This window comes from Sphaerodactylus townsendi, linkage group LG12 (assembly GCF_021028975.2).
Source record: "Sphaerodactylus townsendi isolate TG3544 linkage group LG12, MPM_Stown_v2.3, whole genome shotgun sequence".
NCBI classification, from domain to species: Eukaryota; Metazoa; Chordata; class Lepidosauria; order Squamata; family Sphaerodactylidae; genus Sphaerodactylus; species Sphaerodactylus townsendi.
The window spans coordinates 48801352-48813475 of record NC_059436.1 but is presented as its reverse complement, the minus strand read 5'-3'; the positions used below and the strand labels follow the sequence as shown (position 1 = coordinate 48813475).

The 12124-nt window shown below is 49.7% G+C and overlaps 1 protein-coding gene across 1 annotated transcript in view; it reads right to left on the bottom strand.

Moving 5' to 3' along the window:
- CFAP77 (cilia and flagella associated protein 77) overlaps positions 1-12124 on the bottom strand; it is a 140834-nt gene that overhangs the window by 102728 nt on the left and 25982 nt on the right. The gene's annotated exons all lie outside the window — the stretch shown is intronic.

The window sequence follows — 12124 nt, the reverse complement described above, 5'->3', positions numbered from 1 at the left end:
CTCTGAGAGGGATGTCGAAGGGAAGCAAAAGGAAGAAGAAGAAGAAGAAGAAGAAGAAGAAGAAGAAGAAGAAGAAGAAGAAGAAGAAGAAGAAGAAGAAGAAGAAGAAGAAGAAGAAGAAGAAGAAGAAGAAGAAGAAGAAGAAGAGTTTGGATTTATATCCCCCCTTTCTCTCCTGCAGGAGACTCAAGGGGGCTTACAATCTCCTTGCCCTTCCCCCCCTCACAACAAACACCCTGTGAGGTGGGTGGGGCTGAGAGAGCTCCGAGAAGCTGTGACTAGCCCCAGGTCACCCAGCTGGCATGTGTGGGAGTGCCCAGGCTAATCTGAATTCCCCAGATAAGCCTCCACAGCTCAGGCGGCAGAGCTGGGAATCAAACCCGGTTCCTCCAGATTAGATACAGATTAGGAGAGAAGTTTGATCTGAGTTCGTTTTCTACACTGGGCTTGGTGGCGCTTACTGCACTTTCATTAAGAAACGGGGAATTCCAAAAGATAGATAAAAGTGCATTTGAAACTGAGGCCTTCCGGGTGGCTTTACATTATGGGATGGAAGGCAGGAACCTTCCGTTCCACGGAGCTGCAGTAAATAAATTGGCTGCAGGAAAGCACCATTTCACCACAATAAATGCTGGAGTGCTCTCTTTCCACAAGGATAGCAAGCCACTTTGCAAAATCAAAACAAAAAAACCCCCCCACACACACCAGGGATTCCCCCCATGACTTAATTTATTGTTTCCCCAGTCGTTAAATGCCAAAACAATAAAGCAAAATCTATGGTTGGCTTTAAAAGGCAGGCAATTTGCATACGGGCCGCAACAGACTGGCAAGAGCTACCTTCATTTAAACACGGTGAGGCAGGGTACCTTCTGCCCCCGCTCCCCCCGCCCCGCATGGGTAAATTATGGCTTATTTTACATTTAATACACTGCACTGTTCTAACATAATGCTATTAAGAGGCTGACTTCACAGCGTAATTGCTGGCTGCTCTGGAAGGCTGGGCTAGCAGAAGGATTAGCCCAGGGAACGCGGCTGCTGCCGGCCGGGTGCTGGAAAGGTAGGTACAGTTGCCAGTGGGAAAGAAGAGTCAGGTACGGGGCAGGGGGCAGAGAGTGTGCTATCCGGCATGGCACCGCACAACATCACAGCACTGAATTTTGCAAGCAGGAAACCCTTGTTCTGCAATCTGAATGGTTACGGTGACTTAGAAGAAGAAGAAGAGTTTGGATTTATATCCCCCCTTTCTCCCCTGTAGGAGACTCAAAGGGGCTGACAATCTCCTTGCCCTTCCCCCCTCACAGCAAACACCCTGAAGATGCCAGCCTTAGATGTCGGTGAAACGTTAGGAGCAAAGACTACCAGACCATGGCCACGCAGCCTGGACTCGCAGTAGCCAATTGATTCTTTGCCATGAAAGCTTTCGACGATGTCAGGAGACTAACCAGTGTGGGCCAGCAGTTGGAGGTCAGGACTGAAGAAGAAGAAGAAGAAGAAGAAGAAGAAGAAGAAGAAGAAGAAGAAGAAGAAGAAGAAGAAGAAGAAGAAGAAGAAGAAGAAGAAGAAGAAGAAGAAGAAGAAGAAGAAGAAGAAGAAGAAGAAGAAGAAGAAGAAGAAGAAGAAGAAGAAGAAGAAGAAGAAGAAGAAGAAGAAGGCTTACAAACTCCTTTCTCCTCCTCCCTCACAACAAGCATCCTGTGAGGTAGCTGGGGCTGAGAGAGCTCAGAAGAACTGTGACTAGCCCAAGGTCACCCAGCTGGCGTGTGTGGGAGTGCACAGGCTAATCTGAATTCCCCAGATAAGCCTCCACAGCTCAGGCGGCAGAGCTCAGGCACCTCACCCCACTTACCTTAGTCCAGGCTAAAAAAGTTCAGGCCTATTCAGTTCGGGCTGAAAAAAAGCCTTTGTGGGAACTACACTACCCAAGCTGAACTAAGGTTAGCGGTGGGGAGCGCGGGGCGGGGAGCTGGGGGGGAAGGGGTCAGGGGCGGAAAATTATTCTCATTCAGGAGCAGCAGTGGCGTAGTGGTTAAGAGCAGGTGTACTGTCATATGGAGGAACTGGGTTTGATTCCCCGCTCTGCCGCTTGAGCTGTGGAGGCTTGTCTGGGGAATTCAGATGAGCCTGTGCACTCCAACACATGCCAGTTGGGTGACCTTGGGCTAGTCACCGCTCTTCGGAGCTCTCTCAGCCCCACCCACCTCACAGGGTGTTTGTTGTGAGGGAGGAGGGGAAAGGAGTTTGTAAGCCTCTTTGAGTCTCGAGGAGGAGGGGGGGGTAAAAATCCAACTCTTCTTCTTCTCCTCCTCCTCCTCCTCCTCCTCCTCCTCCTCCTCCTCTTTCTTCAATCCTGACCTCCAACTGCTGGCCCACACTGGTTAGTCTCACGACATCATCGAAAGCTTTCATGGCAAAGAATCAATTGGCTACTGCGAGTCCAGGCTGCGTGGCCATGGTCTGGTAGTTTTTGCTCCTAACGTTTCACCGACATCTAAGGCTGGCATCTTCAGAGGCATGTCGTGGTAAGATGTGCTTCTCTCTGTGCCGGCCACACAGCCCGGAAAACCCACAACAGCCAGTCTTCCTAAAGGCACACTCGGCTACGGGCTTTGGTGAGGCTCCAGTGAAGGTCACCATCAAAAGCTCACTTGCTTCAATGCCCTTCCTGTCTGAATTTGCTGTCCAGGTGGTGTTTCAATCCTAGAGATTCCACTGAGCCAACTTGGAAGACAGAGCATCAAACTAAGTCGGGGGGGGGGGGGGGCTTTGGCTAAGTGCAGGAGCCTCTGCTTCGCATGTAGAAGGTCACGGGTTCAAGCCCTGGCACCTCAAGTTAAGGATCAAGTTGCACGTGATGTGAAAGACCTCTGCAGGAAACCTGGGAGAGCCACTGAGTAGACAACGCTGACGTCGATGGACCAAGCATCTGATACTATGGAAGGCATGTTCATGGTCAACTTGGAGTGAGCATTCTACACCAGTGAACAGCTGGAAGATCTGAGAGAAGCGTGGAAGTGTCACATGACCTTCCCTGGCCTACTGTGAAGCAGACTTAGGCCGATTGTGGACCAGGTGACTGCCATGCAGCAAGGGCAAATGTCCGCCGGGTCGAGATTCCTTGTACGGATGAATTTCCCCAAGCCTCACTTTCACTTTCCAGTTTCCCTCCGTCAAACAACGTCACTTTAAGCACGAGTTTAATTTTCTTCGCTGCCAGGGGAAATTTGCCAGCAAGCATGGCTTTGCCCCAGACACATTCCCTCCTTACACCATCAGCCTACTCAGCGTCACTCCTCCTGCTCTCTCCCATTGCCGACCACGCCTTTCCCCTTGGCCCCTCCCCATGACAGACTCCTTCCTGTTTCTTCCTCTTCCTGCCAGGTTGCTTTTCCACTGCCTGTTTACTGCCTCTCACCGACCCCCTCCTGTGGTCGCTGGGTGGAGGGCAATATCTTTTGATCTCCGCCAGAAGAGAAGGCATCTTTCGGTAGCCAGCAAGCAGAAGGCCAAACAAAGAACCTAAACTGCACAGGCTTAGCCGAAACACATCCATCTTGGGACTCTCATATCATCTGCCTGTCGATCGCTCTTTTGGCCAGAATTTAGGTGCATCTTGCAGTCTGCCGCCCACCAATTTAAGATACAGCGTGGCCCCGACTGCCCAAGGGTTGTTGGGTTTCGGCTGGGGTGTGGCTGGCCGATGTCCTAGCTAGCCTATCTCCAGCAACTGGGAGAGGCGATGGAAAGGGAGGAAAAATCCCACCCTGTTCTTCACTGCTTAGTTGAGGAATACGCAGAGAGAGAGAGAGAGTTTATGGCTCGCAAAACACAGCTGCACTGCCACAAATTGGACAGGAAAAACGAAACCTGGTAATTTATGATGCTCCTAAATTTGCAAGATTGTATCCATAAATTATTTTTTCCCCTTTCTTTTTTTCTGAAGTTGGGGGGAAAGGAAGGGGAGCAGCCACACAGCCTCGGCTGTTTGCAACATACTTATTAGTTTCATAATTTATGATTATTATGCCCTGCTGCAAACACACAAGCAAATAAAACCCCAAATCTATTAAAACAACTGTGCCGCTTTCTCTGAGCCACTGAGGGACAGTGTGGCAATGGAAGCGGGGATAAATTACTGGAGCCCGTATACCTGTCTGTCATTAGAGAATGGTAGTTAGTATGCACAGAAGCGTTCTTTTTTAAAAAAAAATTAAGTAACCAGCAGAAATGTGGGTAGGTTGAATTCAGGGTTTGGTAGAAAAAAGGCCAGTTGGATGGACTATGAAGAAGAGAGGAGAAGAAGAAGAGTTTTGGATTTATATCCCCCCTTTCTCTCCTGTGGGAGACTCAAAGGGGCTGACAATCTCCTTGCCCTTCCCCCCTCACAACAAACACCCTGTGAGGTGGGTGGGGCTGAGAGAGCTCCAAGAAGCTGTGACTGGCCCAAGGTCACCCAGCTGGCGTGTGTGGGAGTGTACAGGCTAATCTGAATTCCCCAGATAAGCCTCCACAACTCAAGCGGCAGAGCTGGGAATCAAACCTGGTTCCTCAGAGTGCACCTGCTCTTAGCCACTGCTCTTAGCCACTACGCCACTGCTGCTCTCTTTAATAAAGAGTTCATTAAAATATTTAGCTCCTCTGCCCTGATCCTGCAAGGTGGGTGGATTCTGTGTCTCATTTCTTGATCTTAGAGTAGACTTCAGGTCAAGTCAGAAGTGTTCTGTGGGATAAGTCCATCAAGCCCCATGTTGAGTGTCCACCAACTAGGGGTCTCTGGGAAGCCTAGAATAAAAAAATGAAACCAACATCCCTCCCCTGTTCTTTGTTCCCAGAGCCTGGCATTCATAGGTACATTGCTCTTGAACATGGAGGTTCCATTTAACTATCATGGTTAACATTTGTCACCAGATCTGTTCCCCATGAATCGGTCTCATCCCTATGGAAAGCTGTCTGAGCCAAAGCTCATGGCAACAAACTCTCGATATCCATCAACGACAAGAGTTTCAGGGGAGCTAGTATTTGGCTCTCCCTTTTAATCTTCACAACAGCCCTGTGAGATGGACCTGGGCCCATCGTAACCTGATGTGCACCAGGGATTTGTGGTGATTTGAGCCCCGCTCTACCCAGTCCTAATCTGATATGCTAACCGCTTCCCCTTCTTGGCTGCCTGCAAATTCTGCTGGCTAATTTTGTGTTGTGTGAAAATTTCTGCCTTTGTGAAGTAGTCAGAGGTAGAGCACAGAAAATCCCAGGTTCAATCCCTGGCACCTCCTGATAAAAGGATCAGGTAGTAGGTGAATGTGCAAGACTCTGCTTGAGACCCTGGAGAACCACTACCATTCTGTGCAGATAATACTGACTTCAAGGACAAGTCTTCAAGGACATGCTGCTCCGAGTGAGCAGTGTCCAATGTGGTTCAACAGAGTCAAGCGTTTGCTGCATCTGAGTAATGGTTTATCAGGGTGCTGTTAGTGAAAAGGGGGTGGGGGTGCTGCTAAGTGTATATGAATTGACAAGCTCCGTATCTGTTATATTTGGTGGGTTGAACCCCGAATGTATATATTTTTTTAAGATTTCAGATTTTTCTGCATGCTTGAAATATTTTTCAGGTTTGTTTGTTCCTGGCCTCAGTCTCTGGATTTAAGTATCCACAGATTTGGCCACATTGAGGGTTAGAGATATTGATGATGCTAGGAAGTGGCTCTTGTCAGTGTGCCTTCATAGACCATTCATCTGGAAGTGACTTCCTCTGTATGTTTGCACTGTGAGATGGCAGAGGGACTGGAATCAAGGCTGTGGCATAAGAATTGACTTGGACCAGTTAGTAGATGGCTGAGAGTCACCTGCTGATGACTTCCGCCACATCCAACCATCTCTTGCAGGCAGTGGGTGGGATCCAAAAATTTTAGTAACAGCTTCCCATGGTGGTGGGATTCAAACTGTGGCGTAGCGCCAATGGGGCTGGGCGGGGCACGAGGGGGGCATGGCAGGGAATTCCAAGGGCGAGGCATTCCTGGGCGGGGCTGTGGCAAGGACGCAGCCGCTGCGCCGGTACTTGGGCGGGAAACGAATGCACGCAGGCGCAGGCTGCCATGCATGCCGGTTCACCTCCTGCTAGACTGCTTCAAGTTCTGCGCGCTACTGCTGAGAGGAGGGGCGTAACGAAGGCAAAAGTCACGTGGCAAAATCACCAATTAGTAACCCCCTCTCGACACACACAAATAATTAGTAACCTACTCTCGGGAACCTGCGAGAACCTGCTGGATCCCACCTCTGCTTGTAGGCTCTTTCAGAGTCAGAAGAGTTGATTTTTATACCCCACTTTCTCTATTGTGAAGAATCTCAATCTCCCCCCCCCAACACGCACACACAACAAGCACCTTGAGAAGTGGGTGGGCTGAGAGAGTCCTGAGAGAACTGTGACTGGCCCAAGGTCACCCAGCAGGCTTCATGTAGAGGAGTGGGGAATCAAACCCAGCTCCCCAGAAGAGAGTCTGTCATTCATGTGGAAGAGTGAGGAATCAATCCCGGTTCTCCAAATTAAGAGTCTGCCCTCTTAAGCACTACGCCACACACTGGCGTAGTGGCACAGTACAGTGCTTCAGAAGACAAACAGTGTAACAAGAGGGTTAGAAATTTGAGATGAGAGTCTGGAGAGTGGGCCGGGGTACAACTGTGATTTGGGTTTTTATTTTTTTAAAAAAAGATTTGTAGTATGTATCAGCCCGTAAATAGTCTGTATATCAGCTCTTTGGAACAAAAAAACAACAACACATGGGTAGAATCGATATTTCCATGCACAAAAATTCATTCTTTATGCGGTCGAAGAAATATTTCAAGGAGAACCATGAGTGATAAGGTATCTCTTGGCCATGAGGGGTGCAGGGAAGTTGCAGGGCACCTGACAGATTTTTAACATAGGGTTGCTATTTCCCTGAAATACTGCAGGTTGGTAGGTTTTGAAAAGTACTGGATGGCCTGTTTATAGCTGTGAATCAAACAGACGCAGCACAGTAGACAGCGACAAAAGCCAGAAGAGAAGTTTCCGTGTTACTCCCACGTAGGAAAGCTGTTATGCTTCTGTGGGGGACTCCCCTCCTGTTCTTTTCAAAGCAACGAGTATGATTGAGGGACTAGAGCACCTTCCTTATGAGGAGAGGCTGCAGCGTTTGGGACTCTTTAGTTTGGAGAGGAGACGTCTGAGGGGGGATATGATTGAAGTCTATAAGATTATGCATGGGGTAGAAAATATTGACCGAGAGAAATTTTTCTCTCTTTCTCACAATACTAGAACCAGGGGGGCATATATTGAAAATGCTGGGGGGAAGAATTAGGACTAATAAAAGGAAACACTTCTTCACGCAACATGTGATTGGTGTTTGGAATATGCTGCCACAGGAGGTGGTGATGGCCACTAACCTGGATAGCTTTAAAAGGGGCTTGGACAGATTTATGGAGGAGAAGTCGATTTATGGCTACCAATCTTGATCCTCTTTGATCTGAGATTGCAAATGCCTTAGCAGACCAGGTGCTCAGGAGAAACAGCCACAGAAGGCCCTTGCTTTCACATCCTGCGTGTGAGCTCCCAAAGGCACCTGGTGGGCCACTGCGAGTAGCAGAGTGCTGGACTAGATGGACTCTGGTCTGATCCAGCTGGCTGGCTCTTATGTTCTTAAGCAATTGCAAAAGACAAAAAGACTTTAAATTGCTGTGGTCTATGGTGAGGAGCAAAGCTTAAGATTAATTTTGTAAATGTTGGGATCGGGGTTAAATGCTGTCAGGCCTCACTCGCTTCAGAAGGAGGGCTTGCTGGGAAAATTACAGGTCAGGTTGCTGCTAGGCCAAATGGAAGAGGCTACGTGGCCCAGCCAGAGTTGCCAACTCCAGTCTGGGAAGTTTCTAGAGATTTGGAAGTAGAGCCGGGGAAGGGATACCAGTGGGAAATGATGCCTTCGCTTCTTCCCTCCAAAACTGCCGTCTTCTCCAGGGGGGCTGATCTCCGGTTGAGACCTTTAAAAACCTCCAGACCCCACCTGGAGGCTGGCAACCATAGACCTGTGGCTGGGGCTAGCCTGTTCCCTTTCATTGGGACCAGATATTTGTAAAATGTTACAGCACTGTTAATGGAGAGGGTGATTTCAAGTGGGAAATAAATAGCACTGGTTGGAAGGGTTAATATTCTTTTGCTTCCTGACTTGGGGACAGTGAGATGAACCATTTGGTGAGTGGAAGGAATGAAAGATTTAGATAGAAAAAGAGAGACACAGACAGACAGACAGACAGACAGACACACTGGCTGGCAGACAGACAGACAGACAGACACACAGACACACAGAGGGGAGGGAGAGGGGAGGGAGAGAGGAAAGAAAGAAAGAAAGAAAGAAAGAAAGAAAGAAAGAAAGAAAGAAAGAAAGAAAGAAAGAAAGAAAGAAAGAAAGAAAGAAAGGGAGGGAGGGAGGGAGGGAGGGAGGGAGGGAGGGAGGGAAGGAAGGAAGGAAGGGAGGGAGGGAGGGAGGGAGGGAGGGAAGGAAGGAAGGACGGAAGGACGGACGGAAGGACGGACGGACGGACGGACGGACGGACGGACGGACGAGGCCAGGACGGACGGACGGACGGACGGACAGACAGACAGACAGACTAGTTAACCAATGGAGGAGCTTATCACTGGTCACAGAGACAGTCAGACATGGAATTTTCTTCCAAGGCTGGATAGTTCTTGGCAGATGTCTCCTTTGGGCTTGTGTATAAGTTGCTTTGGGATATCTGGATAGACGTACTGGGAGCTGGAGTGATAGAGTTAAGAGTGGTGGACTCTTTGGATTTGATTCCTTGCTTCTCCACATGAGTTCGATTCCCCGCTCCTCCACACGAGCGGCAGACAAATGGGTTTGATTTACCACACCTCCACATCAAGCCCTCAGTCTTACAAGCTAAAAAAAACAGCAGGAGATCCCCCACAGAAGGGAAACAGAGGAGAAGGAACAACTTGACGCTGTCAGAATGAAGTTACTATTGGGCGGCAACCGCACATCACTAGATGTTGCATTACAGTCATACTTCACAGCTGGATTTTCTTGTGTGGAGAAGTCAGTCCAATTGCAAACAGTTGCTATAGCACAGTCAAAGAACCATGTGTGGATGTACCTATCTTGCCAACTGAGGCCTTGAGTCTGATCTGAGAACTATATAGGATTGGGTGGGAAACCCTGTTTGGCGGTGGTGTTCCTTGGCCCCTTGTTGATCTATTCCAGCCTCTGGTCATTTTAAGTGGTTCTGCTAAAGCATGTCAGCACTTCCGGATCAGCATATAGTGAACTACTGTGGCATCACAAGGAACTACAGGGAGAAAGGCAGCTTAATTCCCCCACAGCTATGAAAGAACAGGAAATTTAACTCTTCTGTAGAATTATATCTGTAAAACTTTCCAGCACTTGGACAAAATATTGCTATTTTTTGCTCCCTGTTTGAAAATTGTCAAAGGCTTTCACAGCTGGAATCAAATGGCTGTTCTGGGTTTTCTAGGTTGTGTATCTGGGAAGTTAAAAAAGCTCCGGAGTGACTCAAGTAGAGTGTCTCCTACAGCACTTGAAGCCAGTGCCACTGGCTACATGACTCGCAGCTGGCCAGTGGTGCTACCAATTAGTATGAACTCACCCTGTGGCAGCGGTGCTGCAGGTGGGAAGCAAGTGAACCAGCACCGATTGTTGGCAGCCTTTTCTACCTCTGAGCTATGTGGTCCCTATGCAGGGGCAGAGCAAGGGGGAACTGAGCCCGGGGCACATGCGCCCCTTGCGCCCCTGCTGCAGCACCGCCCGCCCGCCCGCCCACACCTGGAATGTCCCTGGAACGCACCGGCCATGCCCCCTCACCAGCTCGCACCTGGGGCGTCACGCCCCCCTGTCCTATGGGCACTACGCCACTGTCCCTGTGTCACTGGCAGAGCTACAGGGACTTCTTTTCAGTGGCTCCCAGGCAGCAGGTCATCAGGAACTTTCCTTGCAAGGTAAATGGCTACTCTACCCTGGATGAAGTTGAAGGCGTATTTGAATAAATGAAAAATGCAGGTCTGAGAACAGCCTTGCCAGATTCTCCCAGTTTATCATCCTGCTTCCAGCAGTGGCCAGCCAGATTTTTCAGGGAAGCACACAAACCAGGGGTGTAACGAGGCAAACTGTAGCCCTGGGCAAAATCTGAGTTGGATGCCCCCCCCCCCCCCATGGGCAGCCACTCCACCACGACCAAACAATGGGGAATGGGGCACCCCTTTGGGAGTCCATAACTTTGGACTCCCTGAACCAAACCTCACCAAACTTGGGGGGTAGCATAAGGACAGTCTCCTGATGATACGCTGCTCTATGCCTATTCAAGGTTAATAAAGAAGATGATACGCTGAAATTTTGGTGCTGCTAGCCTAAAAACTGCGCCCCCTGCAGGCCAAAAATGGAAAACCACTAAAAATACCCAAAAACGAACCCTGCATTTTGATGCCCTTCACAAGGTGGTGCCCTGGGCAGCTGCCCACCTTGCCCAATGGGCATTACGCCCAAGACGCAAACTGTGCATGTAAGCGGCCAACCTCCTCTGCAATTGATATTCAGGGAACTCACTGCTTCTGACGCTGCAAGTGCCCAGCTGTCATCCTGCTTTGAGTCGGTTTGTTGGAGAAAACCAGACTAAATATGTCTTTAATAAACAATCAGCAGCAGATACTTTCTGAAATCGTCCCCAGCTTTGCCGTTGGGACGCCTTTAGGAAGAGGAACACCGAGAACTGAACTGGCGATCTTCTGCTTACACTCTCTTACCGAGTTCTGGCCTGCCCTTGCTGCAGTAGACACTGTGTCTGGTATGTGTGTGTTTTAAGATCTGGGAAGAGAACAGCCAGCCAACTACCATAAAGGTGAAGAAATCCCAGATCCATTTTCATAAACAGAGCTGGTGAAGCAAAGCACCATCAAGCCACAGCTGACCCTGTAGGGCAGTGGTGGCAAACCTATGGCACTCCAGATGTTCATAGACTACAATTCCCATCAGCCCCTGCTAGCATGGCCAATTGGCCATGCTGGCAGGGGCTGATGGGAATTGTAGTCCATGCACATCTGGAGTGCCATAGGTTCGTCACCACAGCTGTAGGGCTTTCACGGCAATAGGCAAAGGTGGGTCCTGCACAGCATATGTGTAACGGGTTGCAGCAGGGGCGGAGCAAGGAGGAACTGCACCCGGGGCACGCGCGCGCCCTGCACCCCTATTACGGTGCCACCCTTCCCCAAATGCCCCCCAGAAGGCTCTGGAACACCCTGGCAACACCACACTCCAGCACCAGCACGCCCCCGGGGTGTTGCGCCCCATGTCCCATGGGCGCTTCGCCACTGCGTTTCAGTGATTATAAAGGAACCCTTTTCCCCCATTTGCATGTGTGCCTTTCACATATTCAGGCAATAACTGGAGCCCGTGGAAACAATCCGGGTCGCTTTTGCTCCTTTACACGCAGATGCCTCTCTCTCTTTTCCTGCAACGCATGCATAGCTGCACAGGCATACAGAAAGAAACCCCCACAGCCGTGCCAGTTGTCCCACAATCCAATCAATTGGCTGCACCTGCATAGCTGCGCATGTGCAACACACAAAGAAGAAGAGTTTGGATCTATATCTCCCTTTCTCTCCTGCAGGAGACCCAAAGGGGCTGACAATCTCCTTGCCCTTCCCCCTCACAACAAACACCCTGTGAGGTAGGTGAGGCTGAGAGAGCTCCGAGAAGCTGTGATTAGCCCAAGGTCACCCAGCTGGCGTGTGTGGGAGTGTACAGGCTAATCTGAATCCCCCAGATAAGCCTCCACAGCTCAGGTGGCAGAGCTGGGAATCAAACCCGGTTCCTCCAGATTAGATACATGAGCTCTTAACCTCCTACGCCACTGGGGTGGGGGGGAGGAAAAGGGACCTCCCTGCAGCAGCCAGGCAATAATGAACATGTATTGTTGAAAGCTTTCATGACCGGAATCACTGGGGTGTGGTGTGGCCGTGTTCTAGTAATAGTTTCTCCTTCAGAGGATCTGATGATAGTCAAGCAAGTGGTAGTAATCCCACCCAACACATGCAAATCAAGCTTGCTAATGGCACCCTTTACACTTG